Source organism: Pinus tabuliformis, chromosome 3_2 (genome assembly GCF_031772625.1).
Source record: "Pinus tabuliformis cultivar Carrire ecotype Pingquan chromosome 3_2, CPIR1, whole genome shotgun sequence".
Lineage (NCBI taxonomy): Eukaryota > Viridiplantae > Streptophyta > Pinopsida > Pinales > Pinaceae > Pinus > Pinus tabuliformis.
The window spans coordinates 634,502,878-634,517,643 of record NC_142302.1 but is presented as its reverse complement, the minus strand read 5'-3'; positions in this window follow the sequence as shown (position 1 = coordinate 634,517,643).

The window sequence follows — 14,766 nt, the reverse complement described above, 5'->3', positions numbered from 1 at the left end:
CTACGTACCCAGAGATAAACACATTTACAAAGACTTTCTCTCTTTTTGGAGTTTGACATGGAGAGCAGAGGCATAAGACTTTCCCAAGAGGATAGCATGACTGTTGATAGAGCCATACTAACTGTAAATAGCCATGGTGAAATTTTTTAGTGTAACATTATCACCAGTTAAAATCAAATCATCAACATATAAGACAATAAGAATCATTTTACCTTTTACCAAGATTTGATAGAGGTTAGCATCTGCTTCACTTTTCATGAAGCCCAAACTAGTGAGATATTTGTCGAGCATTGTGTACCAAACACGGGGTTCTTGATTGAGACCGTACAATGTTCACTTGAGTCTGCACACATGAGAATCCCAATAAAATGTCTCAAAACTTGTTGGTTTCTTGATGTACACCTCCTCCTCTATAACCCCATTGAAAATTGTTATTTTTACAATCATCTAGTGGATCTTCCACCCCATTTGTGTAGCCAATTCACGAATTGATATAATGGATGAGTACCTTACTATAGGAGCAAAGGTATCTTCATAGTCAATTCCCTCAAATTTAATGTACCACTTGCCCACAAATCTAGCCTAATCATTCTCCATGCTTTTGTCTGTTACATGCTTTACCTTGAAGATCCATCTCAAAACCACAAATTATTTAACTTTTGGTCTTGGGACCACTTCCCAAACATTTTTCTTTACAATGGATTTCTATTCCTCCACCATTGCATTAACCCATACAGGTTTCTCTACTACTTCCTTGAAAGAGGATGGCTCAATCTCTACAAGATAAATCATTAGAGTGATGTCACGAGTGTAACATAAGTTTTAGACTAGTCTTGAGTGTACAAGTGTTGCATGCAATCAGATGAAAAACCTTTGGAATTGCACAATCATTTTGGAGGAATTTCCTAAATAATAGGGGCATGATTTCTCAGGAATTTCACAAGGAAATAGGGGATCAAGAAGAGGTTAAATTGACTAATTCTAGGTTAGTGATTCTCAGTGAGTAGAGAGATATTTTATTCACTTATAGGTTGTGCTGAGTTGAGCAAAGCTATTATGATACAACTCTATTCATCAGATTAATGTAGGCAAGCAAAGCGGTTTTTAGCAAATTTATTTCTCCCGGAAAAATATTGTGTGCATATTTGTTATTTCTCATTTCATGTTTGTGATTGATGTTCTAAATTATGAATTGAATTCGAGGATTAGGCTAAGTTTGTGCCTTGTTATTTTGATTAAAATTTCATGAGAAATTTCAAATTGACATCATAATTTCTACATGGTATCGGAGAGGGAATTTTCAAGTATTTTCTCATGCGGATCAATTTTTTTGTTCAGTATAGTAATATCTCTATATATTTGGGAACATGACCTTGAATGGGATGAGACTAGAGTTTTCCTCTAAAGGGAACTCTAATTTCACCACATGGAAGGATCACATGCAAGCAGTATTGGATGACAATGGATTGCTAGAATATATCAAGATAAACATTGCAAAACCATAGACATATGATGCCTAAAACCTTTCTCAATGGAAGAAAGATGTAGCCAAGGTGAGGAAAATAATCTTGGAGGGAGTGTGAGATCATATTATCTCAAATCACCATAGGAAAGAAAATTATTTCACAATATGAAAAACACTGACAGAATTGTTTGAGAATAGTAGTGACCACAAGAAGAAGGCACTCGAGGATAAACTTCAAAATATCAAGATGAAGAAGAATGATACTATTTTGAAGTATATGAGTAGGTTCACACAAGCCTGTGATGAACTTGGCAGGGTTGGTGTAAATGTTGTGGAAGATGTCTCAGTAAGCCTAGCCCTTCTAGTCCTTCCCAAGAGATGGCATAGCTACCAATATTCATTGAATGGGAGGGAGAAACTACCAAATTGGGAACGCTTATGGTATGATTTGGTACATGATGTAATTTATGAGTGCCAATATTATAGCAAGAATGATGCAACTCGTGGGGCTACCAACTTTACTTCACCAACTTGGGGTTTGTACAAACTTGGAGGTGACAGTGTTGTATACACAAATAGATGTAATGGTATACTCTTGTCACTGTTCAACTGGGCTGATATACCACTATTGTTTCTCAAACTAGTCTTCTATTGACTAGAAGAATTCTTACTACCAATTGGAGAAGGGAAAATTATCCTAAATGAAAGAAAAGAAATGTTCCCTATTTTCAAGAATGAAACACTGAATTGGAAGATGCTTGTAAAGTAACATGAAATTCTCTATCTACTCATTAAAAAATTGTTCTTGCAAAAGAAACCTAACTTAAACCTATTTATCACATGTCATGATTCAAACCACTGAGCATGGAATTTGATCTAGGTAATATCAATTGTTGCATGCATGCACTAATTAAGAAATAAAAGAACTCTTATTCTTTATCATTTTGTTTTATGAATTTAAATGTTAATCTTCAATTGTACTTTGGTAGGGGAGTGAGGTACGGAGGAAGAGGGTTAGGATGGGATTGATGGTATGGAGATTGAGTAGAAGCTTAATCCTAGCTTCAGTGGTGATTTTTCTAAATTCGGGCTCAAAATGGGCTGCTACAGGATTTCCTACAGGGAAACTACAAGATGTCCTAGTTCTCCTACATGATCCCCTGTTTTACTACATGAACATGTCAAAATATTAGGAAGTGGTTTACAAGCTGGAATGAAGCTTGGGAAAGGTAGAGAATGGGAGAATAAGGAATGGAGGGGGTGAACACTATCCAGATCTCAATCAAGTGCTTCAATATGGTTGGATTTTCTTAATGGAAATGATGATTTTCGCTTATAAAACAAGAATTCTGATTGAGATTTTAGTGGATTTTGGTGACATGGGTGGATAATGCTTGGATGATGAAAATGAGATGATGTCTCTCTACAATGTAGAAGCTCCAACAACAACACACATTCTTGTCTACATCTATACACAAATTCATCTATACATAGGAAATATTTATCAAATGGGAGAAAATAGATCTATTACCATCTAATGGCTAAGAGCATGAATGGAATTGCTTTGAAATAAATACAAGACCTAAGAGATCATAAATGACAATTGCAACTTATCTTAAGAAACTTAAAGATAATGATCTAATCATCAAGGAACCCTACATTATGTAGAAAAACAATAATTTTGTTTTTGGGTTGTACGAAAGTGTCCCTCAAGTCATGATCCGAAAAGAGAGAGATGAGGTGAAAAATACTATCACCATGTTTTCTGAAATGTATTCTATCACTATGATACCACTATTATAACTATCCACAAATGGAAGACAACTAATTAATCATACCAATATTTGCAAACTAACAACACCAAAATCAGTTCAACAGCTAACTACGAATGTAATCTAAGCATACATATACAAAAAGAGGAACCTCTACTGCTAAGGTTGGGCCCTAACCTAAGAGCTTCAGCCCTTTGAGTCAAATTAGTGATGGATCAAGGAAATGCTTCTCATTTTCATTAAAATATCAAAAATACAAAAGAGTGATCAGTCATAATGTTTCAACTCAAAAATGCTTCTTGGCTACATTATGTTAGTGTCAGTATCTGCATACTTCCATCAGGAATCAAAATTCACTCTTTGTATATGCAATTTAGGAGTCCCACACTGAAAATTTTGCATCATTCCATTAGGTCATGATATATTGATCTACTGATGGTTTTTTTCTCTTCATAAAATCTTTCCCTCATAGACTATACTTGCTGATCCTTCTTCAGAATGTCTTCAGTCAGGGTTTCATAATTAATCTGCAATTCATTTCATGAGGTCATAGGGAATGATTTCATTAGGTCTATGGTTTCATCACCAAGGTCAAGAAACTAATTTCAAAGTGTAAATAAAGGTCAGCAAGGGTATGAGGATGATCAACAAATCAAGCATGATGGCTTGAAAGTCACAGCTACTGAAATTTTTATTTTTGGAACCTAATGTAATTTTCACCTCAAAAACATCTTTTTGAGGTGAAAACAGAGTATTTTGAATTTATTGTATTTCTTATGTAATTTGAAGTTTCTATATGTAATAATGGATCTCAGCTACATTAGAATATTTCTCCTTCCTACAAGACACACCAACACTGCAAAAATCAAGTTAAGTTGAGCATTTGTCCACCTGCAAAAACACAAAGAAGAAAAAGCATTAAAACAGAGTTTAAAAGGTGAAAGTGACAAAAGGAAAAAAACATTAGAAAAAGGAGTTTGAGGAGCTAAAGATTAAATTCAAGGGCCTCTAAATATCTTCTTGCACTCATTATATTTTCATTTACCTCTTACCACGCATTGAGCAAAGTAGAGCAGTGTTTTGGGTGATTAGAAGTCAAAATTAGTGAAAGAATGAAGTCGCTGCATGTTTCCCCTTGGTGTTGTGCCTTCTCTTCAAGCACTATACATATCCTCAGGAATTATGTTTTCTCTTCAGGTGTTTCACACTCCTCAAGTGTTGCATGTTCCCTTCAGGCACTGTGCACTCCCTTCATGTGTTACGCACTTAGCCAGTTTTTCATACCCTCACTCTTCAAGCTTGCACATTATCTCCCTGGCCTTAAAACAGGTAAGTATCTCCATTTCCCTCTCATCAAGGTTATTTACTTCATGCTTAATGAATGAAAACCATATGTGGTTAGTTTCTCACTTCAAACCCTAGCCTTTATCCTAAACGCTAGTTTTCACAAGAAAATTCCCCATTTCTCCCAAAAACACCCAATCTACACTCCATATTCCCCCTCATAAGTTTCTATCCCTACCCTATCAGACCCTCATTTCCTCCCATCTACCTTTTCCTTTCTTCTTCCTCCCTACACCCCTATATTCCCCTACTTACCACTTAGGTTTTCATCACAAAAAAATCATGGCTGATGAGGAGTACAGACCACAGAGTGAGGAAGAGGGATCAGACAGAGACGGAAACATAGAGCAGAGAATACCTCATAAAGGAGGGAACATACACAGGCTTGAGCCCACAGATCTCAAAGAGCTTCTAGCGTCTCCCATGACAGTGACATCCTTCAAATGGTTAGGGTGTTTTGAGTTTTGTGAGCAGGTCCAAGTGGTTCAGTACCACACTGAGTTGACTATGCTTTTAATCACTAGACTTCAAGACAATCAGGTGACTCTTGCAAGCATAACCTTCACATTATCTACTGCCAGCATATCAGCTGCCACCGATATTCCAGAAGTTGGGGAAATATGGTTCAAGCAAGGCGAAATAGAAGCACATTTCTATGAACCATACATCAAACCTAGATACAGACATGAAAGAAAGGGAAATTTTCCTTTCTCATACCTCCTTGACAGATATGCGCCTGTGATGAAGATTATTATGAAGTATTTTTCATGTGAGGGAAGATTTTCTAGGGTCTATTCCTATCACATCAGATTGCTCATGCATTTCACTAGTGTCAAAATGCTTAACATACCCTATTATCTTTTCAAGAGTGTGGAGAAAATTTCTTACATTGCCCAAAAGAGAGAACCCAAAGATCAAATGAAAACCATATTCCATCATGCCCTCATAAAGAGCATAGTTCTTTATCACGTTAAAGAACTTAACATTGCATGGAGTACATTCATTGCCAGCCCCATTTTCACTCATACTTCCACTCAGAATCTTCAAAACATGCCATCATCATCACATTCACCCTCACCTCCATTATCACCTTCCCATGCACCTATTCCTTCACCTGACAGGAAATAGGATGGTGGAAAAGAAAATCAAGGTAATTAGGGTCAAAGCAGCAAGTCTGAAAGGACTGGTTCAGGTACCATGGTGCACACTTATCAGAGAGGAAACAAGAAAGTGTTTTCCCCACATATTGTGGGAGGCGCCTTGCTCTCATCATCAGAAAGACAAGTACACAAAGGAAAGGAAAAAGTGGTTGAAATAGAGACGCAATAACAGGAAGAACACCTCCATGAAACTGAGAAATATTTTAATCTAGTGGACTTAGATGAGGAGGGTGAACATAAAAACACTAGAATGCTTATGAAATAGAAAAAGGCAAGGATAGTTGAGTTACAGGTGAACCTGCAAAGAGCCAAATGGATCATCTCTTATTACAAACAGGAAAAGAGGTAATTGGAGACTAACCATGAGCTTATGGCAGTTGAGCTCATCAAGGCCAAAAGAGAGGCAGAAAAGGCTAAGGTGGAGTATGAGGAAGCTTATGGTGAATATGGTGAGCCCATGGAGGAAGATATGCCCAGGATAAGGCCTAGGACTAGAGGCCTAAAGAGAGCTTTGGAGCTTGAGAAGGAATAAGAAGCCCAACTTGCAAGTTAGCTTACCTTGAATGAATAAATGGGCCAAATGATGAATGAGAACAGAGAGTATTGGCTTGAGAGGGCTAACACTCACCTTGAGGGCTTATTGGCCAAAACCACCAGAGATGTAGAGATGCAAAGGAGGATAGCTAAACACCATGACATGAGGGACAAGATTGCTAGAGCTAAGCTCAAAAGGGCTTAAGCAAAAATTAAAGCCCTAGCTCACCAAGAAGAGAAGGACAAACTTAACCTACTGGTGGAGGCTTCACTACAGGCCTAGTCACCTTCAACATCAGCCATCACAACCATTTTTGAGGATCCTTGGTTTAGTTTTTTATTTCCTAGCTGTTATGTGATTTTTAGGCATTTAATTTATCAATCCACTGATCAAATGCGTAGCGCCTAGGGTGTTAAGAACTTTTTTGAGGAACCTTTTGGAGAAATGGCCACCACCATTGGATTTAGAAGGCCATGTACATGTAGGAAAACCATGTTTCTAGGTGTGAAAGTCATATTTTCTAGGTGAAAAGGCTAAAAAAACACCAAAATTTCATGTTTCTACCTATTTTTTGAGCCTGGCACTACGTGTTTGAGTAGTCTTGGGAGATTGCAATTTTGGATGGTCAAATCAAGCTAAAATTGGAAACCAACGGAAATTTTGGAAACTAGACAGGACAAGCTTTCCAATGAGCTATCATGAGCCAGATTTGGAGGTGAGGAAGGCAGTCAAAAATCGGCTGGAAGTTGCCGCTGCGCACTCCCTTCAAGCACTATGCACTTGACACTGGCACTATGCACTTGACAGATTACCTATTTTTTTCACTATTTCTTCTAGAATTTAATTTTCACCTATGGGATTTTGATCTTTTCACTGATGAAATGTAAAATCATGATGTAATTAATGTATATTTCGGTTACCTAGGGTAGATACATTAGATAAATGGCCTAGGTGGCATGTAATGAATCAATTTGCATCATCTTAGGGATGAGTCAGTTTGACCTCCCTAGCCGTTAGCTTTCAGTTCATTTTGTTGTGCAACTACTTCTCCTCTCATGGATTCGACCCCTGAGACTAGGATCGGTTGTTTTGATGCCTATATTATATATTTTCTTAGACATTTGTTGGTTTTGGACTCAACTGCATGCTTAAAGCTCGAGTGTACATCATTATAAGTAGTTTGGAAAGGAGATTAATACGATTTGCAGCTATTTTTATGGGATCCCCATGGTATGGAGTTTTAGCAAAAATTATTCTTTTGTAATCATTTGTTAACATGTTTTATATACGCCATAATTCATTTCATTGCTTCTTGTTGAATGTTATCAAGTTTGATAGGTAGAATCCATTGTATCAGTGATCTAACTTGGGAAATCATTCAATATTTCATGTTTTCTACTGTTTGAGAAGGATCCATGGTTTTTACATACCATTCTTAGCTCCTCATCAATCTTAAACACCTTACACCATTAAGCCTAAAGTGCTAAAGCTTATGCCTACCTTGACCCATAGAACACCCTGCATTTTTGACCTAATTTCCTAGACCTAAACTGCCTAGCTCCATCTAATCTTGCAAAACACCATAAAATTCAATCAAAACCTTTCGAGCTACTATAACTCACCTAAAATTCGTTACCTAATCCAGTCATCCTGACTGAGATCCTTAATGAGAGAGCCCTCTCCTAGCCTAGTAGGGCTAAGCTACTAGGCTAAGCTTAGTTTGTGGTTACCCTGGAATTTCCCCCCTTCAACCTCAGGTCAAATCTAAATGATAACACAATGAACAAAAATATGAAACCTAATGAGGCTATAGGCCTTCTTATTTAAAAAACTAAAGTTACCAACACCTTCCTTAAATTTAGGGAGGCTTGGCCCCCAATCTCAAGATCAATTGGTCTTCAACTATCATTGGCTTGGCTACCAATGATCTTAATGGCTCAGCTACTTTCAACTTTGAGCTAATGATATATGATGGAAGAATATTTGAGTGGGTGAGGAGTTAAGGAGGGAGAGAACATCTCCTAAAATCCCTATTTCTTGTCTCCTTTGAGTTCCTGCACTTTAATTAGCCAAAATTTGCTCCAAATCCTGCAATCAATGCACATTAGACCACTAGACATGACATCTCATATTTACCCTTCCCATTAAGCAAAATATAAGAAAACATGTAAATAATTTTGAGAAAAGTTGATTTTAGTAAGCTAGAGAGTTGTATTAGGGTCCATATAATTTACCCATTGATGAGCTTCATCATCGCCCCCCTACTGAAAGTTTTGATCATCCTATGAGAAACTCAATCTATGTCCATGTCTTTCATTGCTTTGGTGGCCTCCCTGACATTCCAAGCTTCTGTTGTAGTCTCCTCCTCTTGTGGGTAAAAGCCTGCGTGCTTCTCTATCTCCTCCAAATTATTTCTTTCTTCTTCCTCCTTTCTCCCTTCTAACATACCCAAAAGAAATGGTGGACTAAGTTTCAAGCCAATCCAGTTGACTTTGAGTCTCTTCAATGCTTGCTTGTACATTGGGATCATTTCTATTGCATCCCTCTTTTTCTCAAGAGAATGATACTCCCTAATATTTATGTTGTATAGCAAGGTGTTCCACCTCCTTTGGCAAGCTTTTTGGCTTTCATCCCCTAGAAATCTCAACATGTCCTCAAAATGAGTGACTACTTTCTCTTGTGCATCTAGGTATCTTGGTGCAACCTAGGGATTATTGGTAATAAGGTTATGGGTGCTAATGGAAGCCATGGAGTTGGGTTGTTCTGCTCTGATGAAAGGTGGTTTTGTTTCTTCTCTTTCCAACCCCTTTTTACTTCTATAGCCCTAGCCTCCTCATGATTCATCCATGATGCCAAGGCCATCAGCTGTAAGTCCCCTAGATTTAGAATATGGTCCCACACATTTAAATCTGTTAGGGCTAGTTATGTAGGTAGAATTCATATATCTTGGCTCTATCCTCTAGGGTGCTTTGGTCACAGAGATTAATGAACTACATATAGTCTTGGAAAGGCATAGTTCCTCTTTGCGCAAGGATTTTTATCTAAAGCTACAGCCATTGTTCTTTGAGGTATCAGGCATATCATTTTTCTGGCATCCTGCATTGGAGTGCCTCCATGGATAGACTTTCCATAGTCACCAATTGACCCTCCTTCTCATGTAGTTGCCTCCTTAGCCATATGTTCTTAGCCTCTAGTTGAGATTTCATCATTCTTTCCTTATCTCTTATGCTACTCAACTCTCTACCCATTTCTAGCAGTTTTTCTTCCACGTGGCCCACATCCTTGACACTTTTTGATTTAGGAATTTCCATCCAATGATGTGCCCTTTCTCTCTCCTTTTCAAGTTCAAAGGATAGAGGGATGGAAAATTTTGTGGTATCACTCTGCCCCCCTTAATGAATCTGTAACAGGAGCTAAGGTTTGGCAGTGGGCTAGGTTCCTTTAGCTCCTGGGACTCTACCTTTACTGCTTCTTGAGTATTTTATGCATATTTTCCTTCCCTTTGACCTTGTAGTCCTTCCTTATCTTGTTTCCATGTTTCCTATAGTTTTGACAGGGTTTCCTGTAGGACTGTTTTTTCTTCCTGTAGGCCTGTCTGTGTTTCTTATAAGATACCTTGCCTTTTTTGAAAAGAGGTCAAAGGTTCTTTAACTTGTTTTGTTGAGGTTGACTTGATGACAGGCCTCCTAACATAGGTGATTGGTGACCTTGGGGAATCTTGTTGTGATGTGCCTTCTTCACTCGTCTTTCTTAGAGGGACTAACTTCTCTTGTTCTTTAGTGAGTCCTCTATGAAAATGGGAATTTTGGTAGGGGTTTGAGGTCTCCCTTGTTTTATCTTGGTGCTCTTCCTTGTTCTGATGTATATGAAAGTTTGCATCTTCCTCTTTCCTTTTGATTTGATAGGTGTACTTAGAGCAGTTAAGGCAATAGATGCCTCCTTCTCTGTGGACTCTAGAGACACCCTTGGAGATTCATCTTCTTCCTTGCTTTTTATTTCAGGACATGGCTCATCCTTTTTCACTTTCTCCCTGCTATATTTTTCATCCCTTGTTTCATCTAGTTCTACCTCCTCTTCTTTAGCCTCTTCTTCCTCTTCTTCATGTTCCTCTTCTTCATGTTCCTCTTCTTAATTTTCCTCTTCTTCGTGTGCTTCTTTTTCAGGGTCCTCTCCTTCTTGTTTATCACTAGAAGTAGGGTCTCTGTCATACTAAATTTCTTGAATTTCATCTTCTTCATTCATGTCTAGAAATATCGACCACATAATAGGGATTCTCAAGTTTTTTAAGTCATCTTCCAATATGAGTTTGATCAATCCATGATGTGCCAGCTGTTGATGCTTTCCTTCTCTACCCTCATAAGAAATATACTTGATGATGTGATAGCTCACTTCATTCCAAGGATATGGAATGCTTGCCCTTCTAAACCCATTTTTGTCTTCAATTCGTTCTTCTCCTTCCAAGAAAAATATCTTCTTGGAAAGAGTGTTGTCAGTTTTGTCATCTTTCCTCCATTGCAACCCTATAGGGAGTGTAGTGATCCTGCTAATTTTCTTAGGGGTAATTGTTACTGACAAACCCCTCACTACAACAGTGGCACTAGCTCTAGCTAGAGGTATGAGTGGCATTGCAAATTCACTAGCTACATCCTCATCGTATCCCCTAAGTAGCTTGAAGAATCCCAACCATTGATGCCTTGTAAATATTTCTACCACAGGAGGATGTTGGTGTGTTCTAGTTGTTCTAGTGAGCTCCCTTTTGTTTAAACCCCCTTTTATATTTTCTCTTTTTCAATCTAGTTCTATGAGGTTTGTGTGGCTACAACTTAAGAGCTTCTCTAGGTGATGAAGGTATAAAGTTTACTCTACACAATCTCCCACATAACCCTATCTATATCTATGCACAGTGTAAATACTTGAAAGAAATGACAATTTATTTCCTTTTTCTCTTTACAAATGAACACACAAAGGATGTGGAACCTACCGTTCCATTGGGTGTGGAGCTTGAATATATTTTTTATTCAAAGGTATCGCCACATTAGACCCCAGTTCATAATGGGGTGGAAATGTCACATGTTTTTGTACGACACTAAGGGGGGTGACGATGATTCTTTAGAGCCCTCCCCTAGCAGGGGATTAGGGGCAGCACCCCCGAAGCTAAAAATAGATGTAAAATTGCCTTGTAAAATTTTATAATTTTGTAGTCAATCTGGGTAGTTCATTAAGCAGAAATATGACAGTAGAAGTTATGTTTAATTTAGGTTTTTTCCCCTAGAATGAAACCCATCGCTATATATGAGGGAATTTTATGGCGTCTATGTAGATGTGCATTCTGAGCGAGAAGAGAGAAGAGATTGTGTGAGAGCGAAGAGGTAATTATATCAGATCTACTATAGGTTGTTTCTCTTCATTTTGACGTATAAATAAAAGGAAGGACTTGTTGTTTCTCCGTGGACGTAGCCCAAATTAGGTGAACCACATATATCTATGTCTCTCTTGTTTTATGCATTTTCTATGTTTATATTTCTACAATATATTCTACGTGTTCTATTTCTCTGTAATATATAGTTTTATAACAATTGGTATAAGAGCTGAAGGTCTATTTGGTTGATAAACTCGCAGGAGAGAAGGGATCTTGGTTCAAGTGGGAGAAAGGGCGGAAGATGGTAGGTTTGGGATCAAAAAATTTAACGATCAAAACTACCAGTTGTGGGATGTAGATGGAAGATTATTTGTACCGGAAAGATCTATACCTACCATTGAGCGGAAAGACAAAGAAGCTGATGAGTACGACAGACAGAATGGGATATTCTCAACAGAAAGGCGCTTGGAACAATACGACTATTCCTAGAGGCATTAGTAGCCTTTAATATTTCAAAGGAAATGAAAACAAAGAGTTTAATGTCAGCATTGGCCAAACTATATGAAAAAATCTCAGCCTCCAATAAGGTATTTCTTATGAAGAATTTATTTAATATGAAGATGTCAGAAGGTGGATTTGTTTTTGATTATTTAAATGAATTTAATACAGTTACCAGCCAGTTAAGTTCTATAGGAGTAACCTTTGATGATGAAGTTAGGGCTCTGTTATTTCTATGCTCATTGCCAGGAAGTTGGAATGGTTTAGTTATGGCCATTAGTAACTCTGTCTATGGATCTAGTACTTTAAAGTTTGATGATGTTGTAGGTGAATTCCTTAGCGAGGAAATGCAAAAAAAAGCTCCAGTGAGACATCAGGTAATGATTTGACTACAGAGACTAGGGGAAGAAAAATGGAAAGGGGAAAGAGCCCGGAATATCGCAGTAAGTCAAGGAAAGGGAGATCCAAGTCCTAATTGGGGATGTGCTAGAAATGTGGGAATAAAGGACACCTAAAGAAAGACTACAAGTTTCGAAAGGGAAAAGAAGGAGACGCGCAGAAAGAAAACAATCGTGAAGCGAATGTGACAAGTGATGTGTTGCAAGATGATTTGATTCTTTCATTAGAAAATATTATTGATGCCTGAGTGGTAGATTCAGGGGCCTCATTCCATGCCACAACTGATAGGAAACATTTTCATGACTATGTTCAAAGACATTTTGGACAGGTTCAATTTGGTGATGATAAACTCTGTAAAATAACTGGAGTGGGTACAATTTTCATAAAATAACAGAACAAAAATCAATTGTTGTTGAAGGAGGTAAGACATGTTCCAGATTCTGAAGAAAAATCTAATTTCAACAGGGCAATTGGGAGGTGAATTTTTTGTAACTACTTTTACAGATAAAACATGGAAGGTCACTAAAGGAGCCTTGGTAATAGGAAAAGGAGAAAAGGTTTGTACATTGTATTTATACAATGGTATTTCTAATTCTGTTAATTCTTTAACCTCTATGGGAGCAGATATGACATTGTGGAATGATAGGCTTGGGAACATGAGTGAGAAGCGGATGCAAGTTCTTCACTCATGAAATTTGTTGCTAGGTTTGAAGCATGTTGATTTGGAATTCTGTGAGAATTTTGTTTATGGAAAATAGAAGAGAGACAAATTCCTCAGAGTTGGGAAATAAAAGAAGATTGAAAAATTAGAGCTTGTGCATAAAGATGTATGGGGACCTGCTCAGGTATCATCTCTCGGTGCCTATCATTATTATGTAAGTTTTATTGATGATGAAACCAAAAAAACCTGGATTTATTATATTCAGAATAAATATGATGTATTTGATACTTTCAAGAAATGGAAATCTTTGGTTGGAAATGAGACAAGAAAAAGGTTGAAGTGTCTCATATCAGATAATGAAGGTGAATATTCCAGCAAAGAGTTTGATAGGTACTATTCAGAGAATGGAATTTGTAGATAGAAGACAGTTCTAGGAACACCACAAGAAAATGATGTGTCAGAAAGGATAAATAGGACAATCATGGAGCGTGAAAGGTGCATGAGATTGCATGCATCATTTCCTTTACAATTTTGGGCAGATTTTGTAGATACTGTTGTTTATCTAATAAACAAAGGGCCTTCAAGTTCGTTGGATAGTGGTATTCTAGAGGAGGCATATAAAGATAAAAAAAAACTAAATTACTCATTTTTAAAGACTTTCAGTTGTGAAGCCTTTTTCCACATTAATAAAAAAAATAGAACACAGCTTGAGGCAAAATCAAAGAAATGTACCTTTATTGGATATGGTATTAATGATTTTGCTCATCTCTTTTATAATTATTGAAAACAAAAAATTGTTAGGAGCAGAGATGTCATATTCAATGAAAAGGTTTTGTATAAGGATCATATGTAGGAAAAGAACCAGCAAAAAGAAAATAGAGAATACACAGTGCTTGATGAGATCACAAAAAAGTGAAGGTGCCTAAAAATCATAATGATTAACAACCAGAACAACAACAAATGCAACCACAACAACAACAAGCACCTCAAACACCTAAAATTGGTGTTAGAATATCTACCAGGATAAGTATACCCCCTAAACGATAGTCTCCTTCATTATATTGTGTATTTTTTACTAATTCTGGTGAACCCGAATGTTATGAAGAAGCAATGCATGTAGAAACTAGGGAGAAGTGGGAGCAAGCCATGAATGAAGAGATGGACTCCTTAGTACATAACCAGAATTGAGACTTAGTCAGGTGTCCTTCAAGTAAAACATCATTGCAGAATAAACGGGTTTACGGGTTGAAGGAAGAAGATGGAGGTAGAAAAAGGTATAAAGCAATACTTGTGGTGAAGGGGTTTGCACAGAAAAAGGGTATAGACTTTGATGAGATATTTTCTCCTGTTATTAAAATGACTTCAATTATAACTATTTCAAGTCTAGTAGCAGCTGAAGATTTTCATCTTGAGAAGTTAGATGTAAAGACAAACTTTCTCCATGGGGATTTGGAGGAAGAGATATATATGCATCAACCACAAGGATAGGAGGTCAAATGGAAGGAAAAACTAGTGTGTAGTTTTGTTGGGTGTGGAGCCTAATTATCTTCTATATTCAAAGGTATCACTGCAT